This window comes from Triticum aestivum, chromosome 3A (assembly GCF_018294505.1).
Source record: "Triticum aestivum cultivar Chinese Spring chromosome 3A, IWGSC CS RefSeq v2.1, whole genome shotgun sequence".
Taxonomy (NCBI): Eukaryota; Viridiplantae; Streptophyta; class Magnoliopsida; order Poales; family Poaceae; genus Triticum; species Triticum aestivum.
In genome coordinates this window covers 25,794,069-25,807,308 of record NC_057800.1, presented here as the reverse complement: position 1 = coordinate 25,807,308, position 13,240 = coordinate 25,794,069, and the positions used below count along the sequence as shown (strand labels likewise).

General features: G+C 47.1%; 1 pseudogene; it reads right to left on the bottom strand.

The window, feature by feature from the left end:
• LOC123056664 (putative disease resistance protein RGA1) overlaps nucleotides 1–13,240 on the bottom strand; it is a 36,822-nt pseudogene that overhangs the window by 14,065 nt on the left and 9,517 nt on the right.

The following is a 13,240-nucleotide window of genomic DNA, read 5'->3' as shown; positions in this document are numbered from 1 at the left end:
ATGTGGCAGGGCTATGCCTACGGCTTAGTTGTAGGCATAGGTTTGAAGCTATGCCTACGGCTAAGCCGTCGGCATAGCCCTGCCACGTGGCGTCTCTTGTATGGGCAGCACTTGACGGCCGCAACAGCAATCACCGTTAGGCACGAAGCATTGCCGACGGCCAGGGCCGTCGGCATAGATGTACGAACGACGTTGGCATAGGCATCTATGCCGACGGCCATTCTATGCCGACGGGGACCTGGGGTACGCCGACGCATATGTTGCCGACAGCCCTATGCCGACGGGTATCAGGGCTATGCTGACGGCCTGGACCGTCGGCATAGGGGCTCAGTGTAGTAGTGTCATATTACTCATCACCAAATGCACATGACTTGAACATAGGCCAAAAGTCATCATCTTTCAAGCTATCCAAATGTTGGGGCTGGAAAGCAACAATGCGCTACACAAATTCACCGACACGGTAAATATGCACACTACACAGCCCCCTTCACTTGTGATGAACTTTGAGGACAGTTTCAACCAACAAGTAAGCAGCGGAATAAGACAAACAACATGCACATGTGACACGGGATTTAACGTGGAAAAACCTCCTCAACTTGAGGGGTAAAAAACCACGGCTGTGGAACGACCGGTCCACGCAACTTCACTATGAGAATGATGAGTACAAAGTCTTCTCTAGAATCTCTACAGAGATTTACAACACACTCTCCACGTTGCCAACCGGCAACAGCAACAACAACCACAAGAAGCAAGATTTCAGCAAAGCAGAGTTTACACAGCTTTTGTACCCTTCAGTGTTTTGCAAACTGCTCTTAAACCGCTGAACCAAACAGCACCAAATTTGGCAGACAAGTAGACACATGAGTTCTTGACATCCCCACCAAATTTCAGCTTAATCGGACATCATTTGCCTACCCAAACTGTTCGTCTCCCAAACCTACTCTATTCTGAAACTGCAGCAGTAAGAGCTGACAAAACCACTCTCAAATCTGATGCTCCACTAACCCAATCCTCAAACCAGCTAACCAGATCGACGTACTCAAAGTAAGGAACGAGCTCACCAAGTTTGTGGTCGATCTAAGAACGTTTGAGCCTCCAATCACCAGCTTGAACACTGTCTAGTCAGATGCAGTAAATCTGGACAGAACCTCTGCTTCTTCTTCTTCTCTCTCTCAGGTTGTGGTTTCTCTTGTGTGTACTCTCTCGCACTCTCACGAATGGCAGCCACCACCAGCAAGGGGTGGGGTGGCCAGGGTTTTCTCCTTACTTCACTTCCCTTGGAAGCACTCTCAACTGTTGGATGCAACGAGGATCAACGACTGACATGTGTTGGACTTATGTGGGCTGATGTTGGGCTGCCAACACACCTCCATGTGGAGGGACTTAGCCCAACAAACTCCCCCTCTCGACATCATGGAGGGTATCACTGCCTTCCGGCAGCCATGCCAGCGAGCCGGCGGCATACTTCAAGTTTCTTCTTTGTCACCACTTTAGTCAACATATCAGCCCCATTGTCATCAATGTGAACCTTCTCAAGTTGCATTTTCTTGAAATACAACACATCTCGAATCCAATGATAATGGACCTCTATATGCGTAGACCTTGAATGAAAGCTTGCATTCTTACTTAAGTGGATAGCACTTTGGTTGTCACAAAGCAACACATATTTGTCTTGCTTAAAACCAAGCTCACAAGCCAACCGTTTCAGCCACAATAGCTCTTTGCTCGCCTCTGTTACTGCAATGAATTCAGCTTCAGTTGTATTCAGTGCCACACATTTTTGCAGCCTGCTTTGCCATGACACCGCTCCCCCTGCATAGGTAACCAAGTAACTGAAGTAGACTTCCTTCTGTCAACATCTCCAGCCATGTCAGGATTTGAAAAGGCAACCAACTTGGCTTCACCACCGCCAGCAAAGTTTCAGATTTGTGCTGCCCCGGAGATATATCAAAATCCACTTCATGGCTTCCCAATGAGGTCTTCCTGGATTGGACATAAATCTGCTCAAAGTACTAACCGCATGAGCAATGTCAGGCCTTGTACATACCATAGCATACATCAAACTCCCAACCGCTGAAGCATAAGGAACATGATGCATTTTCTTTTTCTTCTCATAAGTGGTAGGACATTGCTTTCTGCTCAACTTGAAATGGGCTGCTAGTGGACAACTCACAACTTTAGCATTTTCCATCCTGAACTTCTGAAGTACCTTCTCAATATACTTCTCTTGAGACAAGTACAACTTGTTGCAATTTCTGTCTCGCTCAATTCTCATCCCGAGAATGTTCTTTGCTGGACCTAAGTCTTTCATAGCAAGACATTTGCTCAACTCCTTTTCAACTTAGCAATCCTAGAGACATTCTTGCCAACAATCAGGATATCATCAATATAGAGCAATAATATGATGAAATCATCACCTGAGAACCTCTGAATAAACACACAATGGTCTGAGCTACACTTCTTGTAGCCTTGCTCCCCCATGACAGTTTCAAACTTCATGTACCATTGACTTGGTGCTTGTTTCAGGCCATAGAGACTTTTCTTCAGCTTGCACACATAGTCTTCTTTGCCTTTCACAAGAAACCCCTTAGGTTGCTCCATGTATATTTCTTCCTCCAACTCACCATGAAGGAATGCAGTCTTGACATCCATTTGCTCAACCTCCAAGTTGAGACTTGCTGCCATGCCAAGGATTACTCTTATGGATGTCATCTTCACAACTGGAAAAAAGATCTCATCATAGTCAATGCCTTTTCTCCGGCCGAATCCTTTTACAACTAGCCTGGCCTTGTACCTTGGATGTGATGTGTGCTCTTCTTGCTTGATTCTGTAGACCCACTTGTTCTTCAAAATTTTCTTGCCCTTGGGCAACTTCACCAACTCATAAGTATGATTTTTATGCAAGGAATCCATCTCTTCTTGCATAGAATTTTCCCACTCCTTCTTGTGCTCATCTTCCATTGCATCTACAAAGCATTCAGGTTCTGAACCATCAGATAATAACACCACGTATTGATCTGAGGGTTACCTGCTACAAGGAATTTGACCCCTGTTGGATCTTCTGAGTGGAGCAGTTGGTGGACTTTCTGGTGCTGGTGCTTCCCGCTGATCTGGATCATCAACTTCAGCATCATACTCTTGCTGCTACTGCTGGGAAGCATCTTCTTCACCTGCACCACCATGTACATCATCTTGTACATCTTTTGCATCTGCTTCAACTTGCACGGGAGCTGGAGCTGCAGGAACTGGGTCAGAATCAATCATGTCTTGATGCTGCTGAGGAGGAACCTGCCCCTTTGTCTTCACAATATCCTCAATTGTTTGGTCTTCAACAAACACAACATCATGGCTTCTCACGACTTTCCTTGCTATAGGGTCAAACAGCTTGTAGCCAAACTCATCACCACCATAGCCAAGAAAGATACATTGTCGTGTCTTCGAATCAAGCTTTGACCTTTCATCTTGAGGAATGTAAACAAAGGCCTTGCACCCAAAAATCTTCAGGTGGTCATATGAGACGTCCTTGTCACACCATACCCTATTAGGAACATCTCCCTGCAAAGGATAACTTGGTGAGAGATTAATAAGATAAACTGCAGTCATCAAAGCCTCACCCCAAAATTGTTTGCGTAGCTTTGCACTTGACAACAAGCATTTAACTCTCTCCACAATTGTCCTGTTCATCCTCTCAGCAAGACCATTCAGTTGTGGTGTCTTTGAGGGACTAAATTGATGCCTAATACCTTGCTGCTTGCAATATGCATTAAATGGCCCAATATACTCTCCTCCATTATCAGTGCGAATGCACTTGATCTTCTTCTCAGTTTCTCTCTCAACCGAGGCTTGGAATTGCTTGAATACACCTAGTACTTGATCTTTGGTCCTCAAAGTGAAGGCCCAAACTTTCCTGAAAAAGTCATCAATAAAAGTCACAAAGTACTTAGCACCACCAAGAGATCTTACCGACATTTTGCAAACATCGGAATGTATCAAGTCCAGCTTCTCGGGCTTCTTGTGAGGATGTAACCCCCGGATAATTAGGCTACAGTAAAACTCTCCTGATGATGCCATGTCATCTAGGGTACTATTGCTAATCAGGTGGTAGTTCCAAAAACATTGCAAATTCAAAAATGAATTAGTGACGAACGCCCAACGTTTTCAAAAGCCAAAACAAAAATGTTCGGTGGGTGCCAAATATTGCACTGGTAATTATGGTGTAGAGGACACAATTTTACAAAATCCCTAAATGCCATAAACTAAATAAAATAGAAAAGGAAAATAAATAAAAGAAAGAAATTACAAAAACAAAAAAAGGGGGGAAGCCCCCCTGGACCAGGCGGCCCAGCTCACACCGGCCGGCCCACCTGGCCCACCTGGCCACACCCGGCCCGCCTCCCTCTGCCGCGTCCCCTTCCCCTGTTCCCCCGACCCGGGTCGGAACAGGGCGCGTCCCCGCCGAACCCCCCTCGCCGGTGACGGGGCGAGGATAAGGCTGCCACGCCCCCGTCTCCTCAATCCCGCCTCTCACTCGCCCCCACTCTCGCCTCAGTTCCTGCACCTTCCCCCCTCAGATCCACCGCGCCTCTCCCCCTCGTTCCCCTCTGCATCCGAGCGCCACCGACGCCATGGCTCCGGCCTAGCCACGGCCACCGAGCCCACCTCGCCGCCCCATGGTGTCTCCAAGGGCCGCCGTCGTCCGCTGCTTCGACTGGAGCAACCCGTTGGAGAACGGAGCCACCGCAACGCCCTGCCGCCGCCGTCTTCCTCCTCTGCTCCGACGAGACGTGTCGCTGCTCATCACTAACTCCGGCGACGCACCTGCAGCTACTAAACCCCCAAGGGCCACCGTGTGTGCCGCTCGGTGAGCCCCCGCTTCCTCCCCTCTCTTTCCCGAGCATTTCCGCCACTGTAGCTCCTTCCCCACCTCGTGCCCGAACGCGGCTCCGCCCGAGCTCGTTGTCGGCGTGGCTCCGGCGACCAAGTGGTCACGAGCCCGTGCGCAACGTGTTCCCCGCAACGCGTAGGACCTCCCACCCCCTTTAATTCTCCCGTCTGCACCCTACTGCCGCCGTTCGCCACTCACCCGACTGTGCCGCCGCCTGCGCGCGTCGTCGGCGCCCTTACGGTGACCAAATTGTCACGGGGCCGATCCCTTTGTGCTCAGCGCGTCACGCAGCTCCCCTAGCCTTCCTGTTAGCCCCGAAGTGCGCTGCGTCACCGTCTTCGTCTCACGCCCGGACCACCTCACCGCTGATGAGCTCGCCGCACTCGATTCTGGCCACCACTGCCCGCGTAACCACCACCAACCGACGCGTCATCGTCTCGCCGTTCTAACGCGCCCGGCCACGCTCGTTCTGGTGCCCTATAGACAAAACCCGACGCTCGCCCAAGCCGCGTCGCCGCGTTTTGCCTCGCCGCCGCCGTTCGCTGACATGGCTAGGTGGGCCCCACCCCCTAGGTCGCTGCCTATGGACCTGGGGGCCCCAACTGGCCACGTTGACCGAAGTCAACTTCGCTGATGTGGCAGCTACTGCCACTGACATGCGGGCCCCATGCCATAAAACAAATAAAAACAAATTTATAAACTGCTAATTAATTAAGTTAATTAACTAAAATCTAATTAGACACTGACTGCTGGGACCCACCCACTAATTAACCTATTTAGTTAGTCTAAACCCCCTATTATTGCCCACTGACAATGACATGTGGGTCCCACTGGACCCACCTGTCTGGTTTGACTGGTCACTCGACCAGTTGACCTACTGACATCACTCTGATGTCATGCCTGTGTCATCATTCACTGTTTTGGATAATGTTAGAATTAAATAACTAATTAGAATCAGAAAATGATTTAAATCTTTAGAAAATCATATCTTTTAATCCGTAACTCGGATGAAAATACTTTCTACATGAAAGTAACTCAGAACAACGAGACGAACCCGGATACGCAACCTGTTCGTCCGCCACGCATCCCTAGCATACCGAACACGCAACTTTCCCCCTCCGGTTCATCTGTCTGAAAACGCGAAACACCGGGAATACTTTCCCGGATGTTTTCCCCCTTCACCGGTACCACCTCGTACCGCGTTAGGGCACATCTAGCATCACGCTTTGTCATGTCATGCATCGTCATGAATTTGTTTGCATTATTTTTATTGTTTCTTCCCCCTCTTCTCTCGCTAGACATCGAGACCGACGTTGCTGCTACCTAGTACGACTACGGTGTTGACGACCCCTCTCTCTTGCCAGAGCAACCAGGCAAGCCCCCCGCCCCCCTTGATCACCAGATATCGCCTACTCTACTCTCTATACTGCTTGCATTAGAGTAGTGTAGCATGTTACTGCTATCCGTTACTCCTATCCTGATGCATAGCCTGTCATTATTGCTACAAATGTTGTTACCTTTACCTGCAATCCTAATGCTTATTATAGGATGCTAGTTTATCATCAGTGGCCCTTCATTCTTGTCCGTCTGCCATGCTATACTATCGGGCTGTGATCACTCGGGAGGTGATCAAGGGTATATACTATATACTTTATTTATGATACTTGTGGTGACTAAAGACGGGTCGGCTCGTAGGAGTACAAGCGAGTGATTCACGGATTGGGTCCGAAAGGACGTTTGTCCCGACGGCCCTCTGAGTGGATCTTTGTGGCGAAGCGACAGAGTAGGTTGAGACCACCTAGGAGAGAGGTGGGCCTGGCCCTGGTCGGTGTTTGCGGTTATTTCAAAATAACACGTTTAACGAGATCTTGGTATTTGATCTAAGTCTGGCTACTGGCCTATACGCACTAACCATCTACGTGGGGACAGTTATGGGCACTCAACGTCGTGGTATCAGCCGAAGCCTTCGTGACGTCAGCAACTGAGCGGCGCGCGCCGAATTGGACTGGAAGGCCTGCTAGGCTAGGTCTGCTTCCGGCCGCCCACGCAACGTGCAGGTGTGCTAAGGGCGATGGGCCCAGACCCCTGGGCGCTTAGGTTTAGACCGGCGTGCTGACCTCTCTGTTCGTCTAGGGGGGGCTGCGACGTGTTGATCTTCCGCGGCCGGGCATGACCCCGAAAAGTGTGTCCGGCCAAATGGGATCAAGCGTGTCGGGTTATGTGGTGCAACCCTGCAGCGAAGTTAATCTATTCGAATAGCTGTGATCTTCGGTAACAGGACGACTTGGAGTTGTACCTTGACATTATGACAACTAGAATCGGATACTTAATAAAACACACCCTTCCAAGTGCCAGTTACAACCGGTGATCGCTCTCTCACAGGGCGACGAGGGGAGGATCATCGGTTAGGATTATGCTATGTGATGCTACTTGGTGAACTTACCATCTACTCTCGTCTCCTGCTGCAAGATGGAGGTGGCCAGAAGCGTAGTCTTCGATAGGACTAGCTATCCCCCTCTTATTCCGGCATTCTGCAGTTCAGTCCACATATGATACCCTTATTCCATTTGATACCAATGCATACATATGTAGTGTAGTTCCTTGCTTGCGAGTACTTTGGATGAGTACTCACGGTTGCTTTGCTCCCCCTTTTCCCCCTTTTCTATACTCGATTGCTGCGACCAGAAGATGGAGCCCAGGAGCCAGACGCCACTGCCGATGACGACTACTACTACTCGGGAGGTGCCTACTACTACGTGCAGCCCGCTGATGGCGCAAGGAGTAGTTTAGGAGGATCCCAGGCAGGAGGCATGCGCCTCTTTTGATCTGTATCCCAATTTGTGCTAGCCTTCTTAAGGCAAACTTGTTTAACTTATGTCTGTACTTAGATATTGTTGCCTCCGCTGACTCGTCTATGATTGAGCTCTTGTATTCGAGCCCTCGAGGCCCCTGGCTTGTAATATGATGCTTGTATGACTTATTTTATTTGTAGAGTTGTGTTGTGATATCTTCCCGTGAGTCCCTGATCTTGATCGTACATGTTTGCATGTATGATTAGTATACGATTGAATCGGGGGCGTCACAGAGGAGGTAGAGTCTTGAAGGCCACTCGGTGTTGCTTCCCTGCTAGACAATCTGAACATTTCTAGATGTGAACTCCTTTCACACCCTTCAACAATTTTTTCTTCACTAGCACTTTCATCCCCTTCTCACTCATGTGCCCAAGTATCTTGTGCCATAGAGCATAATGATCATCCTTCTCTAGTGCATTGACAGAAGCACTAAAGAGCTTAGCATGAACATGATACAACACTGAGACCATTTTACCTCTTGCAACAATCATGTTACCTTTGGTGAGCTTGTACTGCCCTTTTCCAAAACTGCTCAAGTAATCATCTCCATCAAGCAAACCAACCGAGATAATATTGAGACGAAGTGCCTCGACATGCCTCACAGATTTAAGGACTAACCTTGTACCATTTGCGGTCTCCAAATGCACATCTCCTTTTCCAATGATGGCTGCTCTAACATTGTTCCCCATCTTCACAACACTAAAATCACCTGATATATAGTTAGTGAAGAGCTCTCTGCGAGATGTAGCATGAATGGTAGCACCGCTGTCTGGTATCCAAATCATCTCCTCACCATCCACAAGATTGACGGTTTCATCAGAAACAACAGTGATCTTCTCCTCAACAGTGGAACCAAATCTGCCCTCATTTTGTTCATGCATAACAAGCATGATGTCCTCCTCTACTGTAGTAACTCGGTTGCCCTCTGTGTCACTATCACTGTCAACTTGCTTCTGATCTTGCTTCTTCTTTTTCTTTTTGTCTTTCTTCCACTTGTCACATTGCCACTTAACGTGGCCCTTCTGATGGCAGTGATGGCACTCATAATTAGCATACTTACTTTTTGATTTTCTCCTACCTCTTTCTGCCCCTTTACCTGGACCTCTGCTCTTACTTCTCCCCCTAGACTGAGTGACCAGCACCTCTGAATGTGAGGAAGAACTAGCTTCAGCCACCTTTCTGGACTCTTCATTTAGTACCCTGGTTTTCACAAGATTCCAAGTGACAACTCCATTAGGTGCTGAATTGCAAACCATGACCTTAAAGGTCTCCCAGTTGTCCGGTAATGAGCCTAGTAGCAGCAAAGCTCTCACTTCATCTTCAAATGTTATTCCCATTGTAGAAAGCTTATTTATAATGCCTTGGAATGTATTCACATGATCTGTAATTAGAGTGCCCTCTTTGTACCTCAATCACATCAATTGTTTGATCAAGAACATCTTGTTTGTACCTTCTTTTCGGGCAAACAACTCTTCCAATTTCTGCCATAAGGTGTGTGCATGTGTCTCATCAATGATATGGTTCAAAACATTATCATCGACCCATTGCCGAATGAACCCACGAGCTTGGCGATGAAGTACCTTCCACTGACCTTCCTCAATGCCCTCCGGCATCTCAGTGGAGAACACTGGCTTCCAGTATTCTTTCACATACAATAAGTCATCCATCTTGCCCTTCCATGCTTGATAATTTGTACCATTCAAGGATATTATCCTTCTGGTATTCACTTCCATCTTTCACCACAAGAAACTCAGAAATTTGCACAAGCAAACCAAGGCTCTGATACCACTTTGTTGGGGCTGGAAAGCAACAATGCGCTGCACAAATTCACCGACACGGCAAATATGCACACTACATAGCCCCCTCCACTTGTGATGAATTTTGATAACAGCTTCAACCAACAAGTAAGCAGCGGAATAACACAAACAATATGCACATGTGACACATGATTTAATGTGGAAAAACCTCCTCAACTTGAGGGGTAAAAAACCATGGCTGTGGACCGACCGGTCCATGCAACTTCACTATGAGAATGATGAGTACAAAGTCTTCTCTAGAACCTCTAGAGAGATTTACAACACACTCTCCACGTTGCCAACCGGCAACAGCAACAACAACCACAAGAAGTAAGATTTCAGCAAAGCAGAGTTTACACAGCTTCTGTACCCTTCAGTGTTTTGCGAACTGCTCTTAAACCGCTAAACCAAACAGCACCAAATTTGGCAGACAAGTAGACACATGAGTTCTTGACATCCCCACCAAATTTCAGCTTAATCGGACATCATTTGCCAACCCAAACTGTTCGTCTCCCAAACCTACTTTGTTCTGAAACTACAGCAATCAGAGCTGACAAACCCACTCTCAAATCTGATGCTCCACTGACCCAATCCTCAAACCAGCTAACCAGATCGAAGTAGTCAAAGTAAGGAATGAGCTCACCAAGTTTGGGGTCGATCCAGGCACGTTTGAGCCTCCAATCACCAGCTTGAACACTGTCTAGTCAGATGCAGCAAATCTGGACAGAACATTTGCTTCTTCTTCTTCCTCTCTCTCAGGTTGTGGTTTCTCTTGTTTGTACTCTCTGACACTATCACGAATGGCAGCCACCACCAGCAAGGGATGGGGTGGCTAGGGTTTTCTCCTTACTTCACTTCCCTTGGAAGCACTCTCAACCGTTGGATGCACCGAGGATCAACGACTGACATGTGTTGGACTTATGTGGGCTGATGTTGGGCTGCCAACACACCTCCATGTGGAGGGACTTAGCCCAACACTAAATGGATAGGGTCCACAGTAGAAATCATTTTTACGACAGAGTGATTTCTAGTTGTCACCAAGATTACATTGCCATTCATTGAACATCTTAGTGGTGCTAATAGCTTGTCCCAGCGACTTTTATCACTGTCCTCCCACATATCATCCAAAACAAGGAGTAGGCGCTTCGACTTCAAATCCTCATCAAGAATCTCTTGGAGTTTATTCAGGTTTGTGACTCCCTCATGCTTGCTCACACCAGTTGACACGCAGTCCAGCATCTCACGAGTGAGCCTTACTTCTTCAAAGTTGGCAGACACCGAGATCCATATGCGCTTGCTGAAGCAGCCTTTCACTCTCGCGTCGTTGTAAACGAGTTGTGCTCGGGTAGTTTTCCCAACACCGCCATTGCCAACAATTGGAAGGACTGACAAATTGATGTTGGGCTAAGTCCCTCCACATGGAGGTGTGTTGGCAGCCCAACATCAGCCCATAAGTCCAACACATGTCAGTTGTTGATCCTCGCTGCATCCGACGGTTAAGAGTGCTTCCAAGTGAAGTGAAGCAAGGAGGAAACCCTAGCCACTCCACCCCTGCTGGTGGTGGCTGCCATTCGTGTGAGAATGAGAGTGAGAGCACACAAGAGAAAACACAGCCTGAGAGAGAGGAAGAAAAAGAAGCAGAGGCTCTGTCCAGATTTGCTGCATCTGACTAGACACTGTTCAACCTGGTGATTGGAGGCTCAAACGTGCTTGGATCGACCCCAAAATTGGTGAGCTTGTTCCTTACTTTGAGTACTTGATGTAGACCGAACCCCGTTGGCGAGATCCGGTCTATTGTTGCGGCCCGACCTTTCACGACACTCCACCTTCAGCAGCAGTAGCCTCTCACCCATGCACGCGATATGCACAAAAAATAGAGGGTTTGAACCTTACGGCCCAGCACGAGAAAATCAATCTCGACGATGATACTCACGCGCAAAAACAATTTCTACAAAGAAATCGCAACACAGAGGTTTTCTAAAGATCCCTCTAAAACTTGATACGGGTGTTTACCCTTGAAAACACATCGTGTCTATTTTATCAAATAACCTCATTTACATTGACCGTACTATGGCTATTTATACTAGTATAGCCGACCCTTTTAACTTGACCGACAAACAATAAAACTAGTGTACGTAAACAAGTCAAACTCTTATCTCTAATTAAACTGCCTTTTACATCTCGGCATATATGATAATCTAAGGTGGACCCCAGCCCGTATCCTTTAATGAAAGCAAATCACGTACTAGCAACCTCCAAGTCTTGCCAGATTGAGGGACCTTCTTTTTACGTGGAAGTGGCAAGAATAAAAACAAATTCCTTTCTTTGATTTTATTGGCTGGGTCAAATAGATCACAGATCCTATACTCCCATGTATGTACGTAGGCTCCATTAGCTTTCCAAAATTTGGAGAGTGTTTCTGTTTCCTTGCCAGACCTTGCTTGATCAATGTTGCATGTAGATGTCACGTCTTGATTTACCTCTTCACCTTGCATGTAATTACTCTCCTTTAATACATGCACGTCCAGAGACTTCTCTTCCTTCTCGTTGGCGCAAAGATCAAACAAAACAATGTCCTGTTTTATTTTAATAGAAAATAATTCCTCTAACCAACTGACATGCGGTACTATTTTGCGATCATCAACGCTAACATCAGTTGCGGCCATATCATCCTCTCCTCCTTGAAACGAAACCGTCCTCGATTTCGAATCTATCTCTTCAACAATATTTGTATTTGCAGTTTGAACGATGCTTGGAAAATTTTCAGCGACTTCAACCTTCTTCTTCTTTACTTCAGATGCAGCTTGAGCAATGTCCCGCTTCTTGCGATCAGCCATATACTTCTCCAATGTGTACGAATCAAGTGCTATGTATTGTCCTCCACGAACAAAAGAAAATTCGCCAACCGAATGATATGTCAACTGTCTTTTATCTGTCCATGGTTTTCCTAGCAGTATTGAACATGTATGTATGTGCGTAGAAAGCACATCACACACGACCATATCATCATATCCACATAGAATAAACCGTACCTCAACGCGATGCATGATCTTGACAAACTTGTCCTTCCACCAAAGCTCATACGGTTCTGGATGTTCAATCAATGACAAGTTCAAAGCATCAACCATAGTCTGACTCACCATATTCATACTAGAGTAGCAATTCATCAATGTTGCACAACTCGTCGGCCCGACGCGCACACGCGTAAAGCATTGGTACCAAGGCAAGGAACGCAAGGGATCCTTCTCGACCGCCATCATCATTTGCGAGCTACAATCTTTTCTCATGATAAAAAAACTTCAATAGTAACTCGAAGAAAAATATTGTGTCGTGAACACCCTTTGCTCTGAATACCACTTGATGTAGACCGAACCCCGTTGGCGAGATCCGGTCTGTTGTTGCGGCCCAACCTTTCACGACACTCCACCTTCAGCAGCAGTAGCCTCTCACCCGTGCACGCGATATGCACGAAAAATAGAGGGTTTGAACCTTACGGCCCAGCACGAGAAAATCAATCTCGACGATGATACTCACGCGCAAAAACAATTTCTACAAAGAAATCGCAACACAGAGGTTTTCTAAAGATCCCTCTAAAACTTGATACGGGTGTTTACCCTTGAAAACACATCGTGTCTATTTTATTAAATAACCTCCTTTACATTGACCGTACTATAGCTATTTATACTAGTATAGCCGACCCTTTTAAC